The sequence below is a fragment of the Panthera onca genome, chromosome D1, assembly GCF_046562875.1.
Source record: "Panthera onca isolate mPanOnc1 chromosome D1, mPanOnc1 haplotype 2, whole genome shotgun sequence".
Taxonomy (NCBI): domain Eukaryota; kingdom Metazoa; phylum Chordata; class Mammalia; order Carnivora; family Felidae; genus Panthera; species Panthera onca.
The window spans coordinates 57,104,684-57,131,268 of record NC_138348.1 but is presented as its reverse complement, the minus strand read 5'-3'; the positions used below and the strand labels follow the sequence as shown (position 1 = coordinate 57,131,268).

The 26,585-nt window shown below is 41.0% G+C and overlaps 1 protein-coding gene across 4 annotated transcripts in view; it reads left to right on the top strand.

Annotated features, from left to right (window-relative positions):
* Nucleotides 1-5,342: 5,342 nt before the first annotated feature.
* The window catches only part of FAM168A (family with sequence similarity 168 member A), a 199,119-nt gene continuing 177,876 nt past the window's right edge, over nt 5,343-26,585 (top strand). Inside the window, exons 1-2 of one of the 4 annotated variants that reach the window (XM_060605674.3) lie at nt 5,343-5,652; nt 19,117-19,190. The gene's annotated coding sequence lies outside the window, so the exon portion shown is untranslated. Of the gene's footprint in view, nt 5,653-19,116; nt 19,191-20,312; nt 20,616-26,585 lie in introns of those variants that run through there. The other 3 variants (XM_060605676.2, XM_060605673.3, XM_060605675.3) reach the window with 3 other exon arrangements.

Below are 26,585 nucleotides of genomic sequence, written 5' to 3'. Positions count from 1 at the left end.
CTTTAAGCCAAAAGCAACTTAAGCTGTAGAATTTTCATAATCTCATTTAACAAGAAGTCAGCAGAAAAGTCCCTGAATTGACTCAGTGCGTAACCTGTCCCACAGGACCTTGCCATCTCTCCCCTCAGCCACCCACCTTGGCAACATCTCCCCTCAAGGTTGCAAGATGGCTGCTACAGATCCAAATATCACGCCATTATGCAACAACATCCAAAATCTTCCCTCCTTGTCTATCCTCTTTTTTATCACAGAGAGAAAGCTTTCTCAAAACTCTGCCCCCACCTCCCACCAGGGGAAATCCCCTTTCATTTCACTGGTCAGAACTGGGGCATCCAGGCTCCACTGACCCAGCCACAGGGAACAGGGAAATGTGACCATGGCTGACTTGGACCATGATTCATGCTATCAACAGGGAAGGAGAGAATGCCTGCTGGGAAGTGACCCCCTGCGTCTCCCATTACATTTTTGTTCTTTTCTCTGATTACAAAAGTCATATATGTCCACGGTAGAAAATTTGGGAAATCCAGAGAAGGATGAAGTAGGAAGTAAAATCTAATATTCTACCATCTGGATCCAAGCACTGTCTTTTCACCACTCTTGCCTATCTCTGCACTCGGCTCCGTGCAGTCCCCACCATCCTCCTCTTGCACCAGCCCTTCATATCTGCCCACCCGCTCCCAAGCCACCTTCCATTCAGCCCAGAAATGCTTGCTATAGGCCTTGGCCCCACACTCCTCCCTCACTTTTTTTTTAAGCTTTGAAAAAAAAAATTGTGAATAACAGAGTATGTATAATAGATGTGTATAGTTTAAATAACGACGTGATGGACACTTGTAAGCCCACCACTCAGCCTGAATACTTTGAAGCCCTGATCACATCCCTTCCTCTCCCTTCCCGAAATGGCTGTTGCTCACTGTGTTCATCAGTTGTTGCCACAAAAATGCCACGTATCGCCTCACAGCTTGACAAGCCTTTGCCTCACTCTCATGGTCTGCACGTTGCACTAATCTAGGTTGGGCTTGGTGGGGTGGCTCTACTTCAGGCCATGGGTTGTCTGGGTGGGGCTCCAGACTGCAGAACTGGAGCCAGGTCTGCCCCATGTGTCTCCCACCCTACTAGGATCAGAGTCTACCTGGTGCCTATTCTCCTCCTGGCAGCTCACTGAAGTGGGAGAGCCACGGCAAACAGCAGCACAAGCACGTTTAAGGCACTGCTCATCTCGTGCTTACTAATATTCGGCTGGCCCAAGTAAGTCCTATGGCCAAGCTCAACCTCAGTGGGGCGGGGGAGTCCACTCTCTTCACAGCAGCGGGAGGTATCGAGAACACTTGCTAACCCATAACCCAGACTGCACAGTCATGCCTTTGGTTTTCTTTATGGGTTTACCCAAAAGGGGATGTATCCCTGAGGAATGTATGAGTTGTTTTCCTCTGGTTTTGCACTTTATATATCTGAGTGGATAGATTTTGTCTGAGTTACTTTTTTCCTCCCTTCTCCTTACTTTGTTTTCTCCCTGTTTTATCAGCCAGGATGTTTGGTTGTGAACACAGACACCAGTTCTGGCTCACTTAAAGAAAAGGAATTTATCGGAAGGGTGTTGGGTGAAGGTTGGAGAAGCAGGCTCAGGAAGTGGACAGGATACAGATCAGTACTTGCCTTGGGCTGGAGGTGGAGATTCCCTCTACAGGGAACTAACTCTCTGTAAAGGGGCACAGAGAAACTTTTGGGGGTGATGAAAATATCTTGTATCTTGACTGTGATAGTGGTCACATGGGATATATACATTAGTCAGAACTCATCAAACTATACACTTCAAATGAATGCAATTTGTTATATGTAAATTATACATCTCCTCGATATAAAAAAGAGGACCTGCTTCATTTAATAATAATTTTTAAGTCTGTAGTGGCTGATCCTTCAGAAAGCAACTGTGGGGTTCTCCCCAGACCAGTTTCATATGATTTGAGGTGATATTTTTGGCTCTATACCTGGTTCCGTTTGACTCTTGTTGATTCTGTGAGCTCCCCAATACCACTTAAAATTTTTTTTAACGCTTATTTATATTAGAGAGAGAGAGAGAGAGAGAATGTGCAAGTTGGGGAGGGGCAAGGGAGATGAAGACAGAATCCAAAGCAGGCTCCAGGCTCTGAGCTGTCAGCACAGAGCCCCTCGCAGGGCCCAAACTCACAAGCCACGAGATCATGACCTGAGCCGAAGTCAGATGCCCAACTGACCGAGCCACCCGGGCACCCTAGCACTGAAGGAAAAAAAAAAAAAAAAAAAAAAAAAAAAATATATATATATATATATATATATATATATACCTATATATGTGTACACACACACACACGTGTGTGTATACACATATATACATATATGTAACATATATATGTAACCTATATATGTGTATACACACACACGTGTGTGTATACACATATATACATATATGTAACAGATATATCTCAATAAACAGTTCAGTGATTTGAGTATATTCACCGAATTGTGCAACCATCACCACAATCAATTTTATTTTGATTTTTTAAAGTTTATTTATTTATTTGGAGAAAGATGGAGTGAGTAGGGGAGGGACAGAGAGAGGGGGAGGGAGAGAGAGAATCTCAAACAGGCTCTACACTGTCAGAGTAGAGACTGACACAGGGCTCGAACTCATGAGCCATGAGATAATGACCTGAGCTAAAATTGGATGCTTAACCGACTGAGCCACCCAGGTGTCCCACCACAATGAATTTTAGAACATTTCATTTCATCGCCCCCCCAAAAAAGGCCATACACCTTGGAATCACTCCCCATTTCTCCCTAGTCACCTGTACTACTTTGCTAAGGCTGCCATAACACAAAATATCTGGGTGGCCTAAAGCAACAGAAATGTATTCTCTCATAGTTCTGGAGTCTAGTCCAAAATCAAGGTGCTGGTAGGACCAGGCTCTCTCTGCAGGCTCTAGGGGAGAATCTGTTCCAGCCTTTCAGTTAGCTTCTGCTGTTGCCAGCAATCCCCGGTGCTCCTTGGCTTGCAGGTACATCACTGCAATTGCTGCCTCTGTTACCAAGTGACATTCTCCTCTGTGTCTTATGTTTTCATGTGGCATTCATCTCTCTGTGCGTTTCACTGTGTGTCTGTTCTCTTCTTATAAAGACATCACTTATATTAGATTAAGAACATACCCTGGGGGCCTGGATGGCTCATTTGGTAAGCATCTGACTTCAGCTCAGGTCATAATCTCATGGTTTGTGAGTTCAAGCCCCACACTGGGCTCTCTGCTGTCAGTGCAGAGTCTGCTTCAAATCCTCTGTCCCCACCTCTCTGCCCCTACCACACTCACGTGTGCACACCCACTCTCTCTCAAACATAAATAAACATAAAAAAAAGAACATAACCTACTCTATAGTCCTTATCTTAGTTTACATCTTTTTTTTTAATGTTTATTTATTTTTGAGAGAGACAGAGACAGAATGTGAGTGGGTTGGGGCAGAGAGAGAGGGAGACACAGAATCTGAGGCAGGCTCCAGGCTCCGAGCTGTCAGCACAGAGTCCGACGCGGGGCTCGAACTCACGAGCTATGAGATCATGACATGAGCCGAAGTCGGAGGCTCAACCAACTGAGCCACCCAGGTGCCCCTCTTAGTTTACATCTTAATTATGTTTTCAAAGACCCTATTTCCAAATAAGGTCACAGTCATAGGTACCAGGGGCTAGGACCTTAACATATCTTTTGGGGGGACACAATTCAACCCACAGCACCCTCTAATCCCTAGGCAACCACTAAGCTACTATGTGTACTTATGGATTTACCTACTCTGGGCATTTCATATAAATATAATTATACGATATGTAGTCTTTTGTGACTAGTGTCTTTCATGTAGCATAGTGTTTTCAAGGTTCATCCATGTTGTGGCATGTTGTATTAGTACTCCATTACTTTTTATGTGAAATAACATTCCATTATATAGATATACTGTATTTTGTCTACTCACTCATTAATTGATGGACATTTGGGTTGCTTCTGTTCTTTGACTATTATGAATAGTGCTGCTGTGAACATTCTTGTACACATTCTTGTATGGACATATGTTTTAATTTCTCTTGGATATATACCTAGGAGTGGAATTGCTGGGTCATATGATAACTCCATGTTTAACTATGAGGACCTGCCAGTCTGTTTTCCACAGAAGCTACACCATTTTACATTCCTACCAACAATGTATGGAGTTTCCAATTTCTCCACATCTTTGCCAACACTTGTTATTATCCGTCTTTTAAATTGTTAGTCATTCCAGTGAATTTGAAGGATTTCATTGTGGTTTTGATTTGCATTTCCCTAACAACTAAAGATGTTGAGCATCTTTTTATGTGCTATTCCCATATTCTTTTCTTTAAGTTTATTTATTTTGAGAGAGAGAGACAGATCAGGCAAGGGGCAGAGAGAGAGAGGGAGAGAGAGAATCCTAAGAAGGCTCCACACTGTCAGCACAGAGCCTCATGTGGGGCTTGAACCCATATGAACATGAGATCATGACCTCAGCCTAAATCAAGAGTCGGGTGCTCAACCAATTGAGCTACTCTGCCACCCCTAGTCCCATATTCCTTTAATAAATTCCTTCTCTTAAATCAGCCAGAAATTTTTGTCATGGTTTTGTTCCTTACAACCATGAATCCCTGAGCCTTTCCTGAAAATCTCCTTAAGAGGTGTCTGTCTTTTGAGTTGGTTGTGGGCCTAACAAAGGAGTACAAAGGAGTTCCCCAGGGGTCCACTGAGTCTTCCCTTAAGGTACCTGAAGACCTCAAGAGTACAGGAATTCCATTTCACAGAGGCCCTAAAAATTCACCAAGGCCCCCAGGGGTGAGAAACTGCTTCCAAACTCATTAAATCATTTAGTAAGCACTCACTGACTCTCCCTACTTGTCCCATGCCTGGCCCCGTGCCTAGGGTCCTGCCTTCAAGTTGCTTGACATCTGCTACACAAGGCAGACCTGAACCTAGCCAGTTTCTGCTTAGAGTGACCAGTGCTGCTGCAGAGGAAAATATAGGGTCTCTCTGTCCCTGGGAATAGGAGGCTTCTTAGAGATGGAAATAGTTGAGATAAATCCTGGAGAATGAGTGGGAGATAGCAGGTGAAGGATGGGTGTGCGATGAGGCTCAAGAAATGGTTCGTTCAGAGGGACCGCTTTATATCAGTGATGATGTATTAGTGTATTAGTGATGATGTAAGTTCAATTGCCATAACAATCATCCTCTATGCTGTAAATAGATGTAGTTCTTTAAAGTTCAAGTGTGAGCCGTCCAAGTGGGAGTATAAATTATCTATTTCTGTGTAAGAAATTACACCCAAATGTAGTGGCCTGAAACTATAGATGTGTATTGTCTCACATATTTTCTGTGTCAAGGATTGGAAATGGCTTAACTAACTAGTTCTGGCTCTAGGTTCTCATGAAGTTGCTGTCAAGACATCAGCCAGGGCTGCAGTCATCTGAAGGTTCTATGGGAAGCTTGGTTATTGGCAGGAGGTCTCAGTTCCTCAGAATGTGGATCTGTTCTCATGACATGGCAGCCACCTTCTAAGATCCAAGACAGAGTGAGGCAGAAGCCACAATGCTTTTTATGACCTCATCTTAGAAGTTACCCTCTATCACAGGTAAGAATTATGGAGGCCATCTTCGAGGCTGGATAACATAATCTGCCTTCTTAACCCCAATGACTTGTGTCTCTCCTACATGCAAAATACTCTCACCTTCCTGTAAGGCCCTGAAAGTCTCATCCCATCACAGTATCAACTTGAAATCCTGAATTTTGTCATTTTAGTCAAATTCAGATGAAAACAAGTCTCCTTGGGAGTAGTTCCTCAAGTAGTCTCATCAAGTACAGTTCTGCTTTATCCAAACACCTGCAAATGAGAGACAAGTTGTCTTCTCTCTACCTGCCCAACATCCCAAGCAGGACCAAGGTAACTGCTATCGACCTTCCTGCTCAAATAGAGAGGAAACAGGTACACAGGAGTCACTGGTCCATAGCAATTCTGAAATCAAGCAGGGCACACATTGCTTCTGAAATCAAGCACTTACATGATTCAGACCAAACTTGGGAATACTTCCTTGTGAGTCTTGGTTCTGCCCTCAGAGTCATCCTTCTTTTCTCATGAAAGATTGACCATGTTTGCAGCTGAGTAATTTTTTCAGCCCATTTCCTCAACTATTATACAAGTTTAGAAATCTAAAGTTTTCTTTTCATTTTATATTGTCCCTGTTCCTTTCAAATATAGGCATTTGAGTTTGTGACACGTGGTTTAGACAAAGGTCTTGTAGGGAAAAACAAAATCCATATTTAGGGAGCTTCCATGAGTTCTATATGACCAAAACATTGGGTGTTCCCTGGGTTTCTCTTTGCTAGAATGTTTAAACATATACTCACAATTATTACTTACTTGTGTCAGCCCTCATATCTGACTGTGATAACCTCTAGGGCAGGGCCTATTTCTCGAGGACAAATAGACAAATCCATTATCATGCTGGGATATTTTAATACAACTCTCTCAGTAACTGATAGAATATGCAAATAAAAATATCAATAAAGACAAATGAAATTTGAATGACATGTTTCAGAATTTTGACATAATTGACATAATAGAACATTGGATCCAATAACAATAGAATACATATTCTTTTCAAGTGCACACAAATATTTATTGATATGCTGAGCCATAATGTAAGTCTAACTGAATTTCTAAGAGTTAAGATCATACAGAGTATGTTCAATGACCACAGTTGGATTATGCTAGTAATCAAAAACACAAAGAAAACTAGAAAATCCCCAAATAATGCAAAGGTCAAAAAAGAAATCACAATAGAAATTACAAAGTATTTGATTCAAATGATAATGAAAATATAATATGTCAAAACCTGTGGAATGTAGCTAAAGCCATGTTTAGAGGGAAATCTGTGGCTTCAAGTGAGTATATTGAAAAGAAAACAATGGCTGAAAATAAATTATCTAAATATCTATTTCAACTAGTCAGGAAAAACACCCAGAAATTAAATCCAAATGAAGTAGAAAGAAGAAAATAATAAAGTTGACAGAAGAAGTTAATAAAATAGAAAACAAAGATATGAAGGGAGGATTCAAAGAACCAAAAGTTAATTCTCTGATAAGACTAGTAAAGTTGATGAAGTTTTGGCCACATAGGTGAAAGATAAAAAGAGAAGACAAAATTCTCAATTTAGAAATGAAAAGAGTGCCATCCCTACAGATCCTACATGAATCAAAAAGATTGTGGGAGGAAATGGTGAGTAACTATATCCCAACACACTTGAAATTCAGATGACATGAACAGATAACTAGAAAAACACAGTCTACTAAAACTGACACAAGAGGAGACAGGAAAACTGAGTAGTTTCTGTTAAATTTTTGCTATTAAAGAAATTGAATTTTTTATTAAAAAAAAAAAATCTTCCCACAAAGAAAACTCCAAGTCCAGATTCTTCCAGAGGACAGAAAAAATAGAAGTACTTCTCAACTTATTTTATGGGATGAGCATTACCTAGGTACAAAAACCTAGCGAGGACATTATCAGGAAGGAAAATTATAGGCTAAACAAAGATGTGAAAATTCTAAGCAAATTATCAGCAAGCCAAACCCAAAGATCAATAAGTAGGATAATACTACACAACCAAATTGTGTTAACTCCAGGGATACAAAGTTGATCTGACATTTGAAAATTAATATAATGCACCAATTTAACAGAATAAAGTTAAGAAAGTCATAGGATCATCTCAAGAGATGTGGAAAATTAATTTGATAAAAGCCACCAATCATTTATAATAAAATCCTTTCAAACTAAGAATAGAAGGGAACTTCCTTCATCTGATAAGGGGCATGCACAAAAAACCTACATCTAACATCATACTTGCTGATAAAATAGAAAAAGCTTTCCTCCTGAAATGGGAATAAGGAAAGGGTGCCCAGTATCATCCCTTCTAGTCAACATTGTACTGGAGGTCCTCTCCTATGAAGTAACAAGAAAGAGTGTAGAATTAGAAAAAAATAATTAAAATTATAATCATTTGAGGGCAGGGGCCTGGCCTGATTCCTTTGCCGGGGCCTGGCACAGAGTAGGTGTTTGTTTGGTTGGTAACTATTAAGTGGACAGATGGAGAAATGGATGGACAAAGAGAATGTTAAGTAGTAGGGCCCCAAGGCAGGGGCCTATCTTGTAGGGCACTGATGACTACATAATCAACAGAAAAAATAAAACAGCAGTGAAATTACACACAGTGAAAATTTTTTTTAATATTTACTGATTTATTTTGAGAGAGAGAGAGACAAAGAGAGAGTGCAAGCAGGGGAGGGACAGAGAGAGAAGAAGAGAGAGAATCCCAAGCAGGCTCTGCACTGTCAGCACAGAGCCCAATGCGGGGCTTGATCTCATGTAGCATGAGATCATGACCTGAGCCGAAATCAAGAGTGGGTCGCCTAACCCATTGAGCCACCCAGGCATCCCTGAAACTTTTTATTGATGAAAAATTGATAAAAGGATCAGGGAAATCTTCTTGATAAAGTGTAGATCAGCAAAGGTTTGGCCACCGTCTTCATTTCTTTTCTCTCTCTAGGAGCTTTAGTAGAGAGTCAAGATATTTGGCCCCCACTTTGACCCTAAAGATTAAAATTTTTTTTTAAGATTTTTATTTTTATTTTTTAAAGTTTATTTGTTTATATTGAGAGAGACAGAGATAGCACATGAGCAGGGGAGGGGCAGAGAGAAGGGGAGAGAGAGAGAATCCCAAGCAGGCTCTGCACCGTCAGCGCAGAGCCCACAAAACTGTGAGACCATGACCTGAGCCAAATTCAAGAGTCGGACGCTTAACCGACTGAGCAACCCATGCGCCCTTAAAGATTTTTATTTTTAAGTAATCTCTACACCCAACGTGGGGCTCAAACTCACAACCTTGAGATCATAGGTTGCATGCTCTACCGGCTGAGTCTACCTGACCCTGAGGACGTTTTTGTCTTGTAGTTATGAATACAAATTTTTGATGGAATTATATCATATTGATTACTTTTCACTGAGAAAATATTTCCCAGAACAAATCCCATTAAGTCAGTTCAATACCTTTGATTTTTCTATACAGTCATTAAATCTATTTCCAACTTACTCATTTTGGCTTAAATTGAACTATAATTATTTTCATCTGAAAAATAATTTTCGGTATAAATTTCATAATGATGATTTGTGTTACCAGTCAATTTAAAAAATCCATATCACAGTTTAATAATTATAGCTTCTGCCATTGTAAGTTATCTTTTGTGGTCATTATTTCTATTTTCTATGGAGTTCACTTTTCCTGGGATGAATTTTCCAGATCTACATTTTGTCAAGAAGGCTTCCTTGATTTTTCCATCCATTTTAGTCGATGAGTAATTTCACTGTGTGCAATTTAGATGTTGTCAGTTTTATTTTTTTCTGTTGATTATATAGCGGGTATGAATCTTACTCCACAAAGTTAGGGAAGTAAGAAATGACATATTACTTTATTCAATTTAAATCAAATTAAATCCAATTCAGAGCTTACATTATATGGGCTCCTTCCCCTGCAAAGGATCTGGTCTTTTGTAGAGAAAAATATTTTGATTAATGGATACCAATGTCCTTCTATCTACCATGCGCTGTCCCTCCAGACAGCAGGCCACACATATGTCCAAGCCCCAGACCTTCCTACTTCTGGTAATCTCTCACTACCCTCAAAGGCATTGGCTCCTGAATGGCCTTTGCAGAAAACAGCCCCCCAGGCTCTCTTGGGTGAGATGCAGACACATTTCTTTTCCCCTTAATTCATCCAGGTTAGGATTAGAATGTTTCAAGAGAAGTTTAGGAGAAAACAAAAAGCCTACAAGAAAATGTGAGAGCTGGAAAGGATGGGTTTGGTGCATTCTTTGATAAATTTGTGCAAATTTATCCTCTTTGAAATCAGTTTTGACTGTCAAAAGGTGATTGTTCACAATAGATAAAGACTTCCTAAAACTGGGGAAAAAAGGAACAGCCCCCGCCCCCTTAAGACTACAATGAGAGCAAACTAGTGGGTACGCAGGTGGTTATTCCATTCTCAGAACTTTTCCATCTCTAGCAGAACAGCGACATGGCAGGCCATAGGTATTTGGACAGAGGCTCTGACTTCTAGGCTTTTCCCTCTGGGGGATTTCCTGCCTCAGTCTTGTTCTGTCTGCACTGTTTTGCTTACCTCAAGTGTATTCTCTGAGACGTAAGATCAGTCCATCCAGAGACAACTTCCCGTCTGCCTGATCTTGTCCGCTTTGCTCTATTCATTCCTGCCATCCCCAAGTGTCTCCTGCCAACCTTTCTAAAGCTTTCCTCTTTCATAAAGAACCAAAACAATACAGTTGTAAACAAATACAACAAAACAAAATGCAAAATCCTTGTCTCTTTACAGAGTTGTAGGGTTGAAGAGAAATTTACATTAGACACTCATAACAGCCCTGGGAGGTATGTGTGAATATCCACATTTTGCAGAAAGATGAAGTGACTTGCCCAAAGGTCACAAGCTTGTGAGGATGGAGATAGGAAGGAGGATTGGAGTTCAATTCTGGCTGGATCCTTAGTCTCTGCCAACTGCATGGCACTACCTTCTCAACCCCACACTCCATTAAAAATTCCTATCACATGGCCAACAGACACATAGAAAGATGCTCAATATCACTCATCATCAGGGAAATACAAATCAAAACCACATTGAGATACCACCTCACACTGGTCAGAGTGGCTAGAATGAACAACTCAGGAAACAACAGATGTTGGCGAGGATGTGGAGAAACAGGAAACCTCTTGCAAACTGGTGCAGCTGCTCTGGAAAACAGTGTGAAGTTTCCTCAAAAAATTAAAAATAGAACTACCCTATGACCTAGCAATAACACTACTAGGAATTTCTGCAAAGGATACAGGAGTGCTGATTCATAGGGGCACATGTACCCCAGTGTTTATAGCAGCACTTTCAACAATACCCAAATCATGGTAAGAACCCAAATGTCCAACAACTGATGAATGGATAAAGAAGATGTGGTTTATATATACAATGGAATACTACTTGGCAATGAGAAAGAACGAAATCCTGCCATTTGCAATAACGTGGATGGAACTGGAGGGTATTATGCTAAGTGAAATAAGTCAGTCAGAGAAAGACAGATATCATATGTTTTCACTCATATGTGGAACTTGAGAAACTTAACAGAAGACGATGGGGGTAGGGAGGGGTAAAAAATAGTTTCAAACAGAGAGAGAAGCAAACCCATAAGAGACTCTTAAATACAGGGAACAAACTGAGGGTTAATAAGGGGGTGGGGGAGAGGGGAAAATGGGTGATGGGCATTGAGGAGGGCACTTGTTGGGATGAGCACTGGGTGTTGTATGTAAACGATGAATCATGGGAATCTACCCCCGAAACCAAGAGTGCACTGTATACACTGTATGTTAACTAACTTGACAATTAATTATATTTAAAAAAAATTCCTTTCCCGGGGCACCTGGGTGGCTCAGTCACTTAAGCATCTGACTTTGGCTCAGGTCATGGTCTCATGATTCGTGGGTTTGAGCCCCACATTGGGCTCTGTGCTGACAGCTCAGAGCCTGGAGTCTGCTTTGGATTCTGTGTCTCCCTCTCTCTCTGCCCCTCCCCCGCTCACACTGTGTCTCTCAAAAATGAATAAACATTAAAAAAATTTTTTAAAAATTAAAATTCCTGTCACAGACACAAGCCCCCAGTCTCTGTCGTCCCTTCTTACATAATTTTTATGCTCTAGTCCAACTACTTGGAAGAGAGATTCTTAACCTGGGGCCTGAGAGTCCAGAGGGCTGTGCTCTTGGATGGGAGAGCTACATTTTTATATTCATTAATCTTTACAGAAATCTGGTTTTTCTTTCCATTTTGAATATAGGTGACAAGCCACAAGTAGACTTAGCAGTACCTTCCAATTTTGTCACCAACAGAAATCACAGATGTTTCCCTATCACATTACAGTTGTTGCAAAATATCTTGAAATATTTTGAAATATCTTGAAAATATCCTGACATATTTTGTGTTCATCACTACTTTGAAACTGTGTAGTTATTAGGTAGTGAGATCTTTAATTTGTGAATGAATATATATTCATATTTGATCACTGTATTTCAGTATAAATGGTTTCTTTGGTAATTCTGGTATTTTATGTTATGCACTTACAATCATTATTTTGAGAGGAGCTTCGTAGGCCTTAGCAGCCTACCTAAAGGGTCCATGGCACGAAAAGGGTTGAGAACCCCTGATGTGAGTTTTCCTGAACTCAGGGACGCTTCCTCTGCCCTCTACAGGTTCCTTCACTGTCTGATGAGTTCCTCCTCATCCTTCAGAGTACACTTCAAGGGTTTCCACTTCAGTAAACTTTCCCAAAGGAGCTCAGTCCAGAATGGAATTTGATAACTAGAGTACCAGTGACCTCTCTCTCTTGGCCCCAATTCCACCCAAATCCCAGGCAGCCAATGCAGGAGTTACTGTGCCTGGGGTCAGTACCTTATGCTGAATGAATAATACATAAGTATCCAACGCTGTCCATCTTCTTCTAGGGGGGTTCATAGATCCCACCCAGAGGAACCTCAGCTCTTCTGGAAATAAAAGCACTTGTTCTTGTTCTTTCTCTTTTTCTGGAATGCTTTCCCACCTTCTAGTTGAAATGAAAATTGGTGGCTCCTTCCTTTCCCTTCCTCCACCAGCCAAACATCACCCAAATAAAAAGAGAAGATCTCTATTGCTCTCTGGACAAGGCAAAGTTATGAATCTCCTGGGTCAGGCACTGTACTTGACATGAATTAATTCATTTCACCCTATGAAGCGGATAATATTAGTCACATCTTACAATGGAGGACACGGAGGTTCAATAAGGACAAATGATTTTCTCAATGTGGTAGCCTCTAGGTGGCTGAGCTGCGATATGAACCCAGATCTGGTCTCCTAAGTCTGTGCAATTTGTATGATACCAGAGTTCTTTCTACTCATTCAAAGTATGGGCCACCCCAGGAGACAGGTCAAGAACTACTAGTTAAAAAGAGAAAAGGCATGGATTTGAAGACAATGGATGTTAACACAAATTTTCCATAGCTGCTTTTAGAGATTAAGTGGAACGGATAAACATTTCCCAAAATATACTCTTCTGAATCTTTTTGGGGGGTCTTAAAATATTTGCTAATTAGTTGATTACTTGGGCTTCCAGCTTAATTGGTATATTGGTCTCCTAGGACTGCCTTAACAAATTACTACAAACTCGTGGCTTAAAACAACAGAAATGCGGGGCGCCTGGGTGGCTCAGTCGGTTAAGCGGCCGACTTCGGCTCAGGTCATGATCTCGCGGTCCGTGAGTTCGAGCCCCGCGTCCAGCTCTGTGCGGACAGCTCATAGCCTGGAGCCTGTTTCAGATTCTGTGTCTCCCTCTCTCTGACCCTCCCCGTTCATGCTCTGTCTCTCTCTGTCTCAGAAATAAATAAATGTTAAAAAAATAAATTAAAAAAAAAACAAAACAGAAATGTATCCTTGCACAGTTGAGAGGCCAGGTGTCTGAAATCAAGATGTTAGCAGGCTTGGTTCTTCCTGGAGGCTTCGGGAGAATCCATCTATGCCTCCCTCCCAGCTTCTAGTGGCTTCCAATAGTCCTTGGTGTTCCTTAGCTTGGGGCTGCGTGACTACTCATCTCTGCCTCTATCTTCACATGGCCTTCCCATTTATTGTCTCTGTGTCTCAAATCTCTTCTCTTTTTTCTAATAAAGACACCTCCACTCACTGGATTTAGGGCCCACCTAAATCCAGGATGGATCTCATCCTAAGATTTTTAATAGCCAAGATTCTACTTTCTAATAAGATCGCATTCACGTGCACGAGGGTTAAAACTGGGACTTTCTGGGAGACACAATTTAACCCACTATAATCAGACTGCTTTTTTTTTTTTGTTTTCAAGTTTATGAACTGAGCAGCTTTATGTAAAGGATCTTCCTAAACGTAAACTTCCCAGCAAATTCTCTCCTGACCTTCATCAGTAACAGCCCTCACTTCTGTCAGCTTTTCAGAGCATGCAAAACATCTGGTACTTTGATTAATTCTTTTATCTGCCCTGGGGTTCTATATGGTCAGCAATTTTATGGATAAGGATCAGGTGTAGGAGGGGAAGTGACTAAACACGCATTCCTAGTTGAGTTAGGATTTGAACCTGGGATGTCAAGCCTCTTTCCTCCAATTGCCTGCTGCTGCATGGAAGCTTCCATAGCTGTTAATGTTTGTGCAGATTCATTTATGATTTACCTTTGCCCTTAATTTATCTTTCCATTGTCATTTAAAAAAACTCTTCCCCCAAGCTTTATTGTTATTTCCCTTGTTGATTATATGGTCTATATACTTGTCATGTTAATTAAAAAATAAACTTCCTTAGATTTTTAAAAAAAATATTTTATTTTTAAGTGATCTCTATGCCCATTGTTGGCCTTGAACTCTCAAGCCAAAGATCTAGAGTCCCATGCTCCACTGACTGAGCCAGCTAGCAGCCCCTAATGGATTGATTTATTCTTTTTTAACGTTTATTTATTTTTGAAGGAGAGAGTGTGAGTAGGGGAGGGGCAGAGAAAGACAGAGACACAGAATCTGAAGCAGGCTCTAGGCTCTGAGCTGGCAGCACAGAGCCCGACGCAGGGCTCAAACTCACAAACCCTGAGATCACAACCTGAGCCGAAGTCTGACGCTCAACCAACTGAGCCACCCAGGCGCCCCTGATTTGTTCATTAATTCAACCACTATTTACTGAAGGCTTACGCTGGGAGAAGCCCCCGGCTGAACTGATTTAGGTGGGTCACAGAGATGAACCAGACCACCTTGCTCCTTGTCCTTGAGGACAGTAAATAGACAGTGAACATATAGTGTGAGCAGTCCATGGGAGCACAGTGGGCTTCTAACCTAACCAAAGGTGAGGAGAGGCTTCCTGATGTCGGAATTGGGTCTTAAAGGATAGATATATAGGATGCAATCCTATTCTTTAGTATTGGTTGTTAGAATTAAATATTAGGATGGGCATTTGATACCCATCTACTGAATGTTATTATGTTATTAGTTTTCTAGCACTCTGGGAAAATGGCCTAACAGGTTGATATAACAGCCTTCATCACAAATGGTAGTAACTTCCATTTGTCCAGTGTTTGGTCATTTACAAAACATTTTCATACTCCTTATCTCATTTGCTATCACACAAAAAAATCTCTTTTTAAAATATATTTAGGGGTGCCTGGGTGGCTCAGTCGGTTGGGCATCCGGCTTCGGCTCAAGTCATGATCTCACGGTCTGTATGTTCGAGCCCCATGTCAGGCTCTGTGCTGACAGCTCGGAGCCTGGAGCCTGCTTCAGATTCTGTGTCTCCCTCTCTCTCTGCCCCTCTCCCACTCATGCTCTCTCTGTCTCAAAAATAAAAATAAATATTAAAAAAATTAAATATATTTAAAACATTTTAATTCAAGGGGTGTCTAGGTGGCTTAGTCGGTGAAGCGGCCGACTTCAGCTCAGGTCATGATCTTGTAGTTCGTGGGTTCGAGCCCTGCTGTGCTGACAGCTCAGAGCCTGGAGCCTGCGTTGGATTCTGTGTCTCCCTCTCTCTCTGTCCCTCCCCAGCTCGTGTTCTGTCTGTCTCTCTCTCAAAACTAAATAAACATTTAAAAATTTAATTCCAGGATAATTAGCATACAGTGTTTCAGGTATATGATATAGTGATTCAACAATTCTATACATTACTCAGTGCTCATCATTTAGTACTCTTAATCCCCTTACCTGTTTCACTCATGTCTCCACACAACCCCCCCCCCCCAACTATTAATTTGTTCTCTATAGTTAAGAGTCTGGTTTTCTTTTTTGCTTGCCTCTTTTTTTATTTTGTTTCTTAAATTCCACATATGAGTAAAATCATATGGTATTTGTCTTTCTCTGACTGACTTATTTCACTTAGCATAATACTCTCCAGAGCCATGTGGTTGTAAATGGCAAGATTTTATTCTTTTTTTTATGACTGAGTAATATTCCATTTTATACACACACACACACACACACACACACACACATACACACACACCCCATATCTTCTTTATTTATCTATTGATGGAAACTTGGGCTGCTTCCATTTTGGTTATTATAAATGCTGAAATAAACATAGGGGTGCATATATCTTTTTGAATTAGTGTTTTTGTTTTCTTTGGGTAAATACCCAACAGTGGAATTACTGGATCATATGGTAATTCTATTTTTAATTTACAAAAAGCTCTTTGAGAATGCTTTGTTTATATTCATGCATTTTTCTTGTTTATCTTAGCTAAACTCTAAAATTATAATTTAATTTTCCATTAAGACGATTGCAAAAGTTTAAAAATTAAGTTACATAATTTTTGGAACTTGTAAACATTCAAATTGCACCAAGTGTTAAACTAGGGCTTGGTTTCTGATCCTAATTCGGCCATCTCTTCCTCTCTCTGGGCCTCAATTTTCTCTGCTATAAAATGGGCATGTAAAGGAAGTTTAGGCTGAAGGATTAAATGACATAATGGATCTTAAATGCCAGCCCAGCAGCTGGCTCAATGAAAATTGGTTCTCCTAACATGGTCTGTAATGTCCATTTTCCTGCCATTCTAATGCAATACTTTTTTTTTTTTTTTTGCAAGCAATTCTTAAGAGTCCAGCCCACACATGTGTGCCAATGCTCTTAAAGAGATGCTTTGAGAGAAAGAGGAGCTCAAACAAACTCATTAACACAGTGGAGACAAAACCATCTCACAGTCCCAGTTAATCAGAATAACAGGCAAAGGATAGTGTTTTGACACTGTCATTTTGTCCTTGAGTGTGTTTTGGTTGGGTTGCAGAAAACAAAAAAAAAAAAATTAGATGTGGTAGAAATAATCAACACAAAATAAAACTGACAATGGCTAAAACTACATGTGGTAAACATTTATTATGGATGGAAAAGCAAACTGAATGATCCCATCTTTGTTGGTAACATTAAACATTGCAAAGTTGACCCCTGGGAAGATTCCACTTGGTAGACATAATCAACACAAAATAAAACTGACAATGGCTCAAACTGCTTCCAGGAAAAGGTGGAATTGGTGGAAATAATGACTAGAAACTTCGTAATAGCTGAAGCAAAAATCAGTAAAAATTGGTAAAGATAAAAGATAACCGAAGAATCTGATCTTTCTTGTAAAATTGACAGAGAAAAGAATATATCTTGATGCAAATTCAATATAGAAAAAGATCTAGAAAAGTTAGAAATTGTTTAACTGTGCTATACAGAAAATTTATCAAGGAATTAAATTGGCTTCATGGAGTTGATACCTTAAATACTTTAATAAATCCATTAATAATGGTCTAATTCTGAGTAAAAAGTTTACATACCAACAGTTGGTGGGGATTCGGAGAGAGAATTCTCAAATTAGATGAAGGGTTTGCACTGTAAGTGTCACTTAACAGTCTCCAAATACTCTCATACTCATTGCTTTATTGGATTCTCCTAATAACGTTTTGAGGAGACAGGGCAGGAATCATTCCTTCCATTTTACAGATGTAAACACTGAGATTCAGGACAGTTAAGAGACTTACTAAAGGTCACCCAGCATGTTTAAGGCAAGGTCTAATTTAGGATAGTCTGGTAAACTTTCTCATCCCTGTGACCCTAAACCTGATAATGCTTTACTTCCTGGCCAGACCAGATCCCTTCTAATTCTGATCTTCACCTGGCCCCCCTCTTTCTTCCAGTAGGACAAATGGGAAAAAGAAGGAGGAGAGGAGTAAAGAGGGTTTAGAAGAGGGCCTGGGCAATGCAACAATTAGGGAGGGGAAGGGACTTCCCTGTCACATAGCAAACATGTCACAGGCACTTTTCTTACTCAGCTCAGAAAAGAGAGGGGCACTTGGGTGGCTCAGTTGTTTAAGTGTCCGACTTTGGCTCTGGTCATGATCTTGCGATTCATAGGTTAGAGACCCATGTTGGGCTCTGTGCTGACAGCTCAGAGCCTAGAGCCTGCTTTGGATTCTGTGTCTCCCCCTCTCTCTGCCCCTCCCCCACTCGTGCTCTGTCTGTCTCTCTCTCAAAAATAAACACTAAAAATTTTTTTAAAAACTTAAAAAAAGGGAGCAGAGGGGCTATGATATTTGGGGAAATGTATGTATGGTACTGGGCTTTTAAGGCTGGGCAAAAAGGATGAAAATGAGATAGGCAGTTTGAAAATGATAGTGCCCGCGGCACCTGGCTGGTTCAGTTGGTGGAATGTGCAACTTTTGATCTCAGGGTTGTGAGTTTGAGCCTTACATTAGGTGTAGAGATTACTGAAAAAAAAAAAAAATCTTAAAAAAAAAAAAAAAGAAAATGACAGTGCCCGATATATTTGGGCAGAGTGAGTCATAAGGAACAGAAGTGTAACTAGAGTTAGGTGGGGTGAAGCTGAAGAGATTGATTGCAGCAGGGCTGTAGACCACATTAACCTCTGATACAAGGAACCTGGCCTTTCTCACGTAGGCTTGAGGTTCTCCAGTGGGCTGGCTAGTGGAGCTTGAATGTTCTAGTGTTCAGAACATCAAGGAATAACAATATCCTAAATCTAAAATACCATAACAGGACTTATGCTAAATAGGGGATCATCTGATGCCATGTTCCATATGCTAGGAGAGTTGGACACAGAAGAAAAATTATTTTTTTAAGTATAAGACTTATTCAGTCAATAGACAATGTTTTGTTTAAGGAGAGCTTTGCAGACCCTTTACAGTAACTCTGTTCCTCCCTCCTCACTCCCCATCTCCACAGAGATCTCTGGCCCAGAGATTAAAAACCAGTGCTATAAGAATTCAGATAGAAAGAAAATTAATGTGCCTAAAATTCATTCTAGGGAAGGTGGGATTTTGGTTTGAATTTCAAGAATGAGGAGAAAAGGAGGAAATGGCTTTGGAAAGACCGGAAGAAGTAAAAATTTGAGAATAGGTAATGAGAATAGAAAACATTCTACTAATTTAATGGTCTTTTATTAATTGTAAATAACCACCATTATTTGTTTTAATAGTGGAACTGTTGAGCTCACAGAAAAACCAGACAGGCCTCATCCCAGAGCACCACTGAGGGCAACAGGAAGCCGTGGTAAGCTTTTAGGCAGCAAAGAACTGTTGTTGGATTTTGGAAATTTTTTGAAAATAGTCTTATAACTTAAAAAATTAGATGCTCTTTTTTAAACAGTTCAGGCAATAAGAAAATAAGAATTACTTGAAATCTGACACCCTTTCCTCCAAGATAAACACTGATAGTATTTGGGGGAACCTCTTTGCTTAAGTCTCACTATGCTTTTATAGACTATCGTCTCAAACTTCACGTAAATTGGACCATTTAAAGATGCTGTTCTGTAATCAATGTGTTTCCCTCCAGAATAAATGGTGAATAGCTTTTCGTGTCAATAAATAGATCTACATCATCATTTCAAATAGCTGCTTACTACTGTATTGTTTGTATATACAAATGGAGATTTACAATACCCCGATAATCAAAAACCTCAATGCACCTTGTGCATTCATCTTTTTCAAAATGTTTCATTCTCTTTTTAAGGTAAAAAAAAATTAAAGTAATGGAGCCCGGTCGAAAAGCAACCTCTTTTCACATTTGCATTTAAGTTGCCAAATCGTCCTCTGATTTGCAGGGAGACCAGGAGGGAGCTGCTGAATTAGCTCTGGTGTGACAGTGGCAACGGGGCTGGCGATGAGAGTACAGACTCACAGGTGATCTAGCCCATCTAGGCCTATCCTCAGTGGGTTATTCCTTCCTTTTTTCCTCTCTTTCACTTCTTTTTCTTAACATGGAGGAAGAAACGAGAACTGCATCTCCCAGCATTTCGCAGGCACCACCCCCTGGGAACTCTAGTACCGCCTCTGAGAAGGGTCCGGAAGGAGGGCGGGAGACTGTGGGAGCATGCTGGGAAGTGTAGTCCAGCAGGGGGCGGCGGCGGGTGTATGTGTGTGTAAAGAGGTGGGAGACGTTGCAAACATCGCTACTTTGAGAAGAGGGCTCGGGGAGACCTAACTTTCCTCACAAATGGTTTCTGAGTTTACAAAAGCCGCTAAGGGATGGTTGACTTTACTCCATTGTCCGTGACCAGGGCGGGCGCGGCCACTCTGCATAGGGCGCGCGGCTGGAGGCGTAGGCCGCGGAGGCCAGGCGCGGGCCGGAGCAGGGCATGCCGGGAATTGTGGTCCCGGCGCGCTGAGGCTGTGGGACGTGTCGCGGCGCCGCGCAGGCTCCTCCTTCCCCGCCCTTCTTAGCGGTCCCCCGCCCCCTCCCTCCGCCTCCTCCTCCTTCGCCCGCAGCCGAGCGTCCCCTCCCCCCACCCGTCGGGCTCTTCGTCGGCTACTGCAGAGGATTCAGAGCCGAATCTGAGGAGGAGGCTCTCGGTCCCTGCGCGCCATCCGCCACCTTACTGGACACAGGGGAGGGAGTGAGAGCGTCGTCGCTGTAGCCTCCTGAGAAGACAAGGGCATCGCCGCCTCCGCCGCCGTTTTCGCCTGCAGCGGCTCGCCGGTGAGGAGACCTCCCCCCCTCTCCTGGTCCGCTCTCTCGGAGCCTGGGCCGGTGGTACTTACGGAGAACGAGAGTGGGGGCTGCGGAGCCCCCGCGCGGGTTGGGGGAAGGGGGTTGAGATCGCGATGGAACGGCGGGTTGGCAGGGGAGACTTGTCCAGGCGCGGGCTGGGGGTGGGGTGAGGGTGGGACCCAAGCAGGTTGGGGGGGGGGGCGGCGACAAGGGAAGGGGACTTTTAATAGCGATTGACCCGATATGGGACAGGAGCGTGAGCTTGGGAGGTCGGGGTGGAATTTGGGATGTTTTTGGGCGACATGGATGATGAGACTGGAGTGGGATGGCTTTTAATGGGGGAGGGGACTGAATGAGGGTGATGGATTTGGGGTTGGCTTGGAGCAGTTGACAGCTTGGGATCCAGCCGGGGTGCAAGGTGGGGAGATGATTTCAATAGACAGTGGGATTGCAGGGTTGGATAGGACCCTGGGGGAGGGGTGTTAATTCAGGAGGGTGGAATTTGGGATGGACCTAAGGCAGACTAAAGTAGGTGGTAGGGGCTGGGAGTAAGGGGCTTGGCATGGGTTGAGACCTGAGCTTGAAGTGGGCGTTTGCCCTCTGGGGGTGGTGTAATTTGTGGAGACTTATGGAATAGCGTGGGTTAGGAGAGCAGAGGAGGTAGAATTGGGGGTTTTTCTGGGGAGTGCTTATGGAGGTTGGAATAGGAGCTTGGTGGGGGTGGGACTTTCAATGAGAGGAGTATGATGGTGAGCTGGCAGGAGGGGGGTAAATTAGAAGTTAGGCCCAAAATGGGCAGGCAGAGATTGAAATTGGAGGGGGACACAGGGGATGGGATTTAGGGTGATTTTAGAGCCACTGGAAAAGGCATGGTGGCTCCCTGGGTGCGGGGTTGAGTCAGAGGGCTCAGAAGATGCTGCTGGGCTAGACACAGTGAAAGAATAGTGGCAGGTGGTGCACAAGGTTGGGGGATGGTATCTTGAAGAAAATGCCCCTTTCCAAGGTGGTGGAGGGAGTTTTGGAAAAGGAGTGTCTGAGATGAACTGGTAGGACTGGAGGGGTGGTTGCTGATGGTGAGGTGGCAAAGAAGCTATTTAAGGAGTGGGAAACCTGGAGTTGCAGGTGCGGATGGGGCAGGGAGGATGGAGTGGGGCGGTGAGCAGGGCTGGGAAGAAGTGGGTTGGATGATTCTAGAGAGGAAAGATTCTTACGTCCTCCAAGAGACACAAGAGGGTAAGGGGTTGTACTTAAATGGACAGCTTTGGAGGCTGTGGTTAGGGGAGGGACAGTAATCAGAGGGGACTTTGCAGGGGACAGAGAAGGTACATTAAAGACTTTCTTTCCTAGAGGATGTCTTAAGCTGTTAGTTCGATCTTTTTGTTTCATTTGTATTAGTATCATATTTGGAAGTAAATCAACCCGAAAGGTGAAGTTAAGAGGGGCTTCAGTTAAAGTAGAATTAAGGGGGGGGGGGGCGATGGGAGGGTGTTTTCTATTCATTTATCATAAAAAGAAACTTTGAGGAAAAAACCTCCCAAACTAAAGATGGAGAAGATAAATCTGAAATGTGATAGATATCTTTCTATATGATGTCTCTGCCTGCTTCTTCCCACCCTCCCCTTGGTGCATTTGAAAATTAGTCCTGGAATTTGGAATTAAATAGATTTGATGAGTTGAGATATTTAAGGGAGCATTTCTTGCTTGAGAACCCATAAATGAGACTGAAAAATATGAGGCTGAATTTATTTCTTAGGCAAAGTGCATGTATGTAGAAAGAGCTTAGGCCTTTTTTTTTTTTCTCTCTCCTCTTAAAATTGATTGTCTGAAGACTCCATTTATTGGTGTCCTGGTTTGCAAGGCAATTAGGCCCATCATTGTATTGCAGGCTAATAATCCTGAGATGAATCTTGGCACCACTGCTTTATGTAAACAGAGAGAAGACAGGAAATACGGAAATGTCATAAATATTCATTGGTGAAATGGTTTGGTATTGATGGAGTTTTTCATTTGATTCTCTTTTGACATTACTTGATAAGATTTAAAATAATTGGACTATATTTCTATAGATTGAATTTTCTCCTAAAGGAATTCAGATGGTCAGAATTCTGCCTGATGTGGCTAAGTAAAGCATATAGAATCATTTTTGTGTTTTTTTTAGGAGTTGGTGTTGATATAGGAACATTGCATTAACTGCAGAAACAGTGTCTCCATCTATTCATCAGCAATTTTATTTAAAGCTTCATGATATGTTCATTCTTATGGCAGAATAGTGATCCTGGAAGGTAGAGAGGGGTGTGATTGGGGGGAAACAGTTTTAGGGAAACAATTTTTTGCACTTAATTGCATTAACTATGATATGTTAAACATGAAGTAGCTGTTGATTAGAGCTCAGACTGAGAAAACATGAGGAGGGATGTAAAGAGGATAAAATTGGCATCAACAGGATCAAAATGATTTTTTGTTTGCTTGTTCAAGCTTCAGACTTCAGCTCGTAAACAATCCATTTTCCTTGGCTTTCACAGTTGAGCATGTAAAAATGCCCAATACTTAGAATCCTTTTTTTTTGTTGTTCCAAAATAGGTAGAATGATGGAAGATTTGACTTATCCTTGGGATTGAAAGTGTTTTGTTATAAGGAAGCTGTATTACAATAAAAACCAGGTTTGAGCAGTTACCTGTAATTCAGTGAGAGTGTAATCTAATGCAAGCATTTCTTCTCATAACTTTGGGGTGCAGACATTGCTTTTGCGGATCTGCAGGCTTGAGCTAGAGGTGAGATATTTATGTTAAAGCTCTAGCTTTTGAAAGCTCAAAATGAAGAGTAATCACCTGGGAGAAGCGTCTTGGTGGATTTTTCCCCCGTCACAGCTGTGGGCACCTGTGCAGTAGAAATGTATATAAAGTGTGTGTTTAATTCTTCTGATATTCTGGTAAGAAGGAGGGAGCAGATGGAAGTATTGATAGGCCCCTCGGTAGAATGAATAGCCTGTGAATTTAGGGGTGGAGAGTCCTGGGTTCAAATCCCCATTCTACCTATTGATAGCTGAGTGATTGATTTCAGCAAAGTCATTAAAAACCTTTCATACTTAGTGGTAATGGTTGCACAACGTTGTGAATGTACTTCTCCTGAATTGCACACTTAAAAATGGTTAAAGTAGTAAAAACAAACAAACACTTTTATGTTTGGCAAGGCCATCAAGGGAAACAAATCAGTTCATGTCCTGAAATAACGTTATGCATTGAAAACACTGTATGTATATGAACTATTTGTTCAATGTTTATTTACTTATTGCCTGCTAAGTGTCAGGGAAATAAAAATGAACAAAAAACAGTTGTGAAGGAGTCTTTCATTGTTGGGAGAGATAGATGAATTAAATATAGTGAGAGGGAGCCTAGGTGTCTCAGTCAGTTAACGCCCAACTCCTGGTTTCTACTCAGGTCATAATCTCCCGGTTTGTGGGATTGAGCCCCATGTTGGGCACTGCGTTGACAGCACGGAGTTTGCCTGGGATTCTCTGTCTCCCCTTCTGCCCCTCCCGTTTGTGCTCTCTCTAAATAAATAAATAAATAATCTTAAATTGAGAAAAGTGAGGCATAACTTGGTGTGGTGAAAGGTGTGGCTTCTGAATTGAGTCCACCATATACTGCTAGCTCTGTGACCTTGGGCACAATAGTCTTATCTGTAAAGTGGGCATGAGAGAACTAATTTTAATTTCATAGGGTTGTTTTGAGGATTAAACAAAATAATCCCTGGAAAGTATTTAACATAGTGGGTTGATTACATAGTACATATTAAAAAACATTAATTGTTGCCATTATTATGAGACAAGAAGATACTAGAATGTAAATAGCCTTGTGTGTCCTACCATTGAGTTCTTGGTATAACGATGTTCTATAATTTAATAAAGAGGGATTACTTTGTATTATCATCTCACAGTTTATCTATTTACATGTTTGTACTGTAGTCTAGGAACTTTAATCAGTAAAGTGCTAAACATATGTTAGCTGTAGCTTCCTCGTCTATAAAATAAGAAGAAAAACTGCTCTGAGGGTTTAAATGAATTGTTTAAGGTCACAGTAAATGGAAAAGCCTGGGTTACAGCCCCCAAATTCTGATTTTCCAACCCTGTTTGTATCTTCTTTTTACATTGCAGAATAAATCGTATGTATAAAGGTGCATATAATATACATCTTTATTTTAAAGTATGGTAACAAATTGAAGACCTATCTTTTTCCTACTTAGCTTAAAAAGGAAATTTTTAGTACCTTTAAAGCCTTTTGTTATTCCCTGCCTGATTGAATCTCTCTCCTTCTCTATTCCTCATAAGTAACTGCTTTCCTGAATTTTGTGTGGATCGCTTTCTTGTCTTTATAGTTTTACCAAACAAGTGCATATCTTTAAACAATTTATTTTTTTACTGTTGCAATTTTATGTAAATAGAATCATAGTGTAAGTATTCTCTGGCCATATTCTTATCATTCTTATTTTTTTTCTACCATTAAAATAACATGCATGTGGTAGAAATTGGAAATTACAAAAAGGAAAAGGAAGCAAAATTATTGTCTATAATCCCATTATATGGCTATATTTTTTACTTATATGTATATGTAAGTAAAATTATATGTATACCTCAATAGATGAGCATGTGTACACACACACAGGGTAGTCTAGATAGCAAGAAGCCAGCTTGCGTTTATGGCTGATGAGATTATCCAGATGTGGATCAATCGTACTTGGAAATAGGAATGGGAGGGGGTAATAGCAGCCTTTGTGAGCTTTGGAACAGCACTTTCTTAGAGCTTTTTCCTCATTGCTAGCTCTGTATTTATTAGATACTAATTCTTTGTTATACCAACGTAGAACTTCGTTTCCTGTTTTGATAGGTCACTTCATTCTTTTCATCAGAATTTGTGTGTGTCTTTTTGCAGGTAGTCTGCCTAGTACATTGATCCTTTCCTGGTTGTACAGGAGGGTCTGTCCTCTGATGTACAGAGAGTACCATGGATAGGAAGTCCTCAGTTATACATATCAGAATTTAACAACCTAGACATCAAGGATTTTTTTGTCTAAGAGATGTGAAATCCAGATTCATTAAAATCTGTTGGAGCTTCAGTTTGCTTGTCTGTAAAATGGGTCTCAAATGAGATAATAAATGTGGAAATACTTTTTAAACTGGAAAGTATTATATAAATGTTAGGGTTTTTACCATCCTAGTTTACAAAATTGAAATCCCCACACAGAGGTAAAAAGCTTGTCATATTTGATTTATTGCTTTTCTGAAGAGTTGCTCTTGGAGGAGGGTTATATGGACAGTTCACAATTTCTCCCTTGAAACTTGAAGATTGTTGGATATAGTGGGACAGAGAATGTGCTAGAGGACTTTCTCCTAGTGAATTTATGAGACTTGGTCCCACAGTAACTGTGCTGGCTAGCTCAAAATGAAACGAGGCTATATTGAAGTGGAGAATGCAGTATACAGTGTTTGCTTTTCATTATTCTGACAAAACTCAGTTTTCCACCTGTAACTTATAACCAAGACAGAGAAGTGAGATAAATGATGTGCACATATGTAAAGGGTGATAATACTCCATTGTTGATTTGTTGTATGGGTTAAATGAGATAAAAAGGACAAAGAACCTGGAACACTCACTGGCACATATATAATTGGTGCTTAATATGACAGCCATGACTATTATTTTTCTTTTACTTATGAATTGTTTAGAGCAAATTTTTCCTGTATGCTGTTCTTTTGTTCAGTATTTTTCTGAGCTGTATCTCCTCACACTCATTTTACATTTGGAATAGAAATTTATGTAATATTATCATAAGTAAAGCAAAACAAAGAACATAAATCCACAACTGCAACACATTCCAAGGCCAAAGAGCTAGTAGTCCTGTCTGCTTCAGATAGGTTTAAGACATTTGTTCAACAAATACAGGGCCACTTGGGTGGCTCAG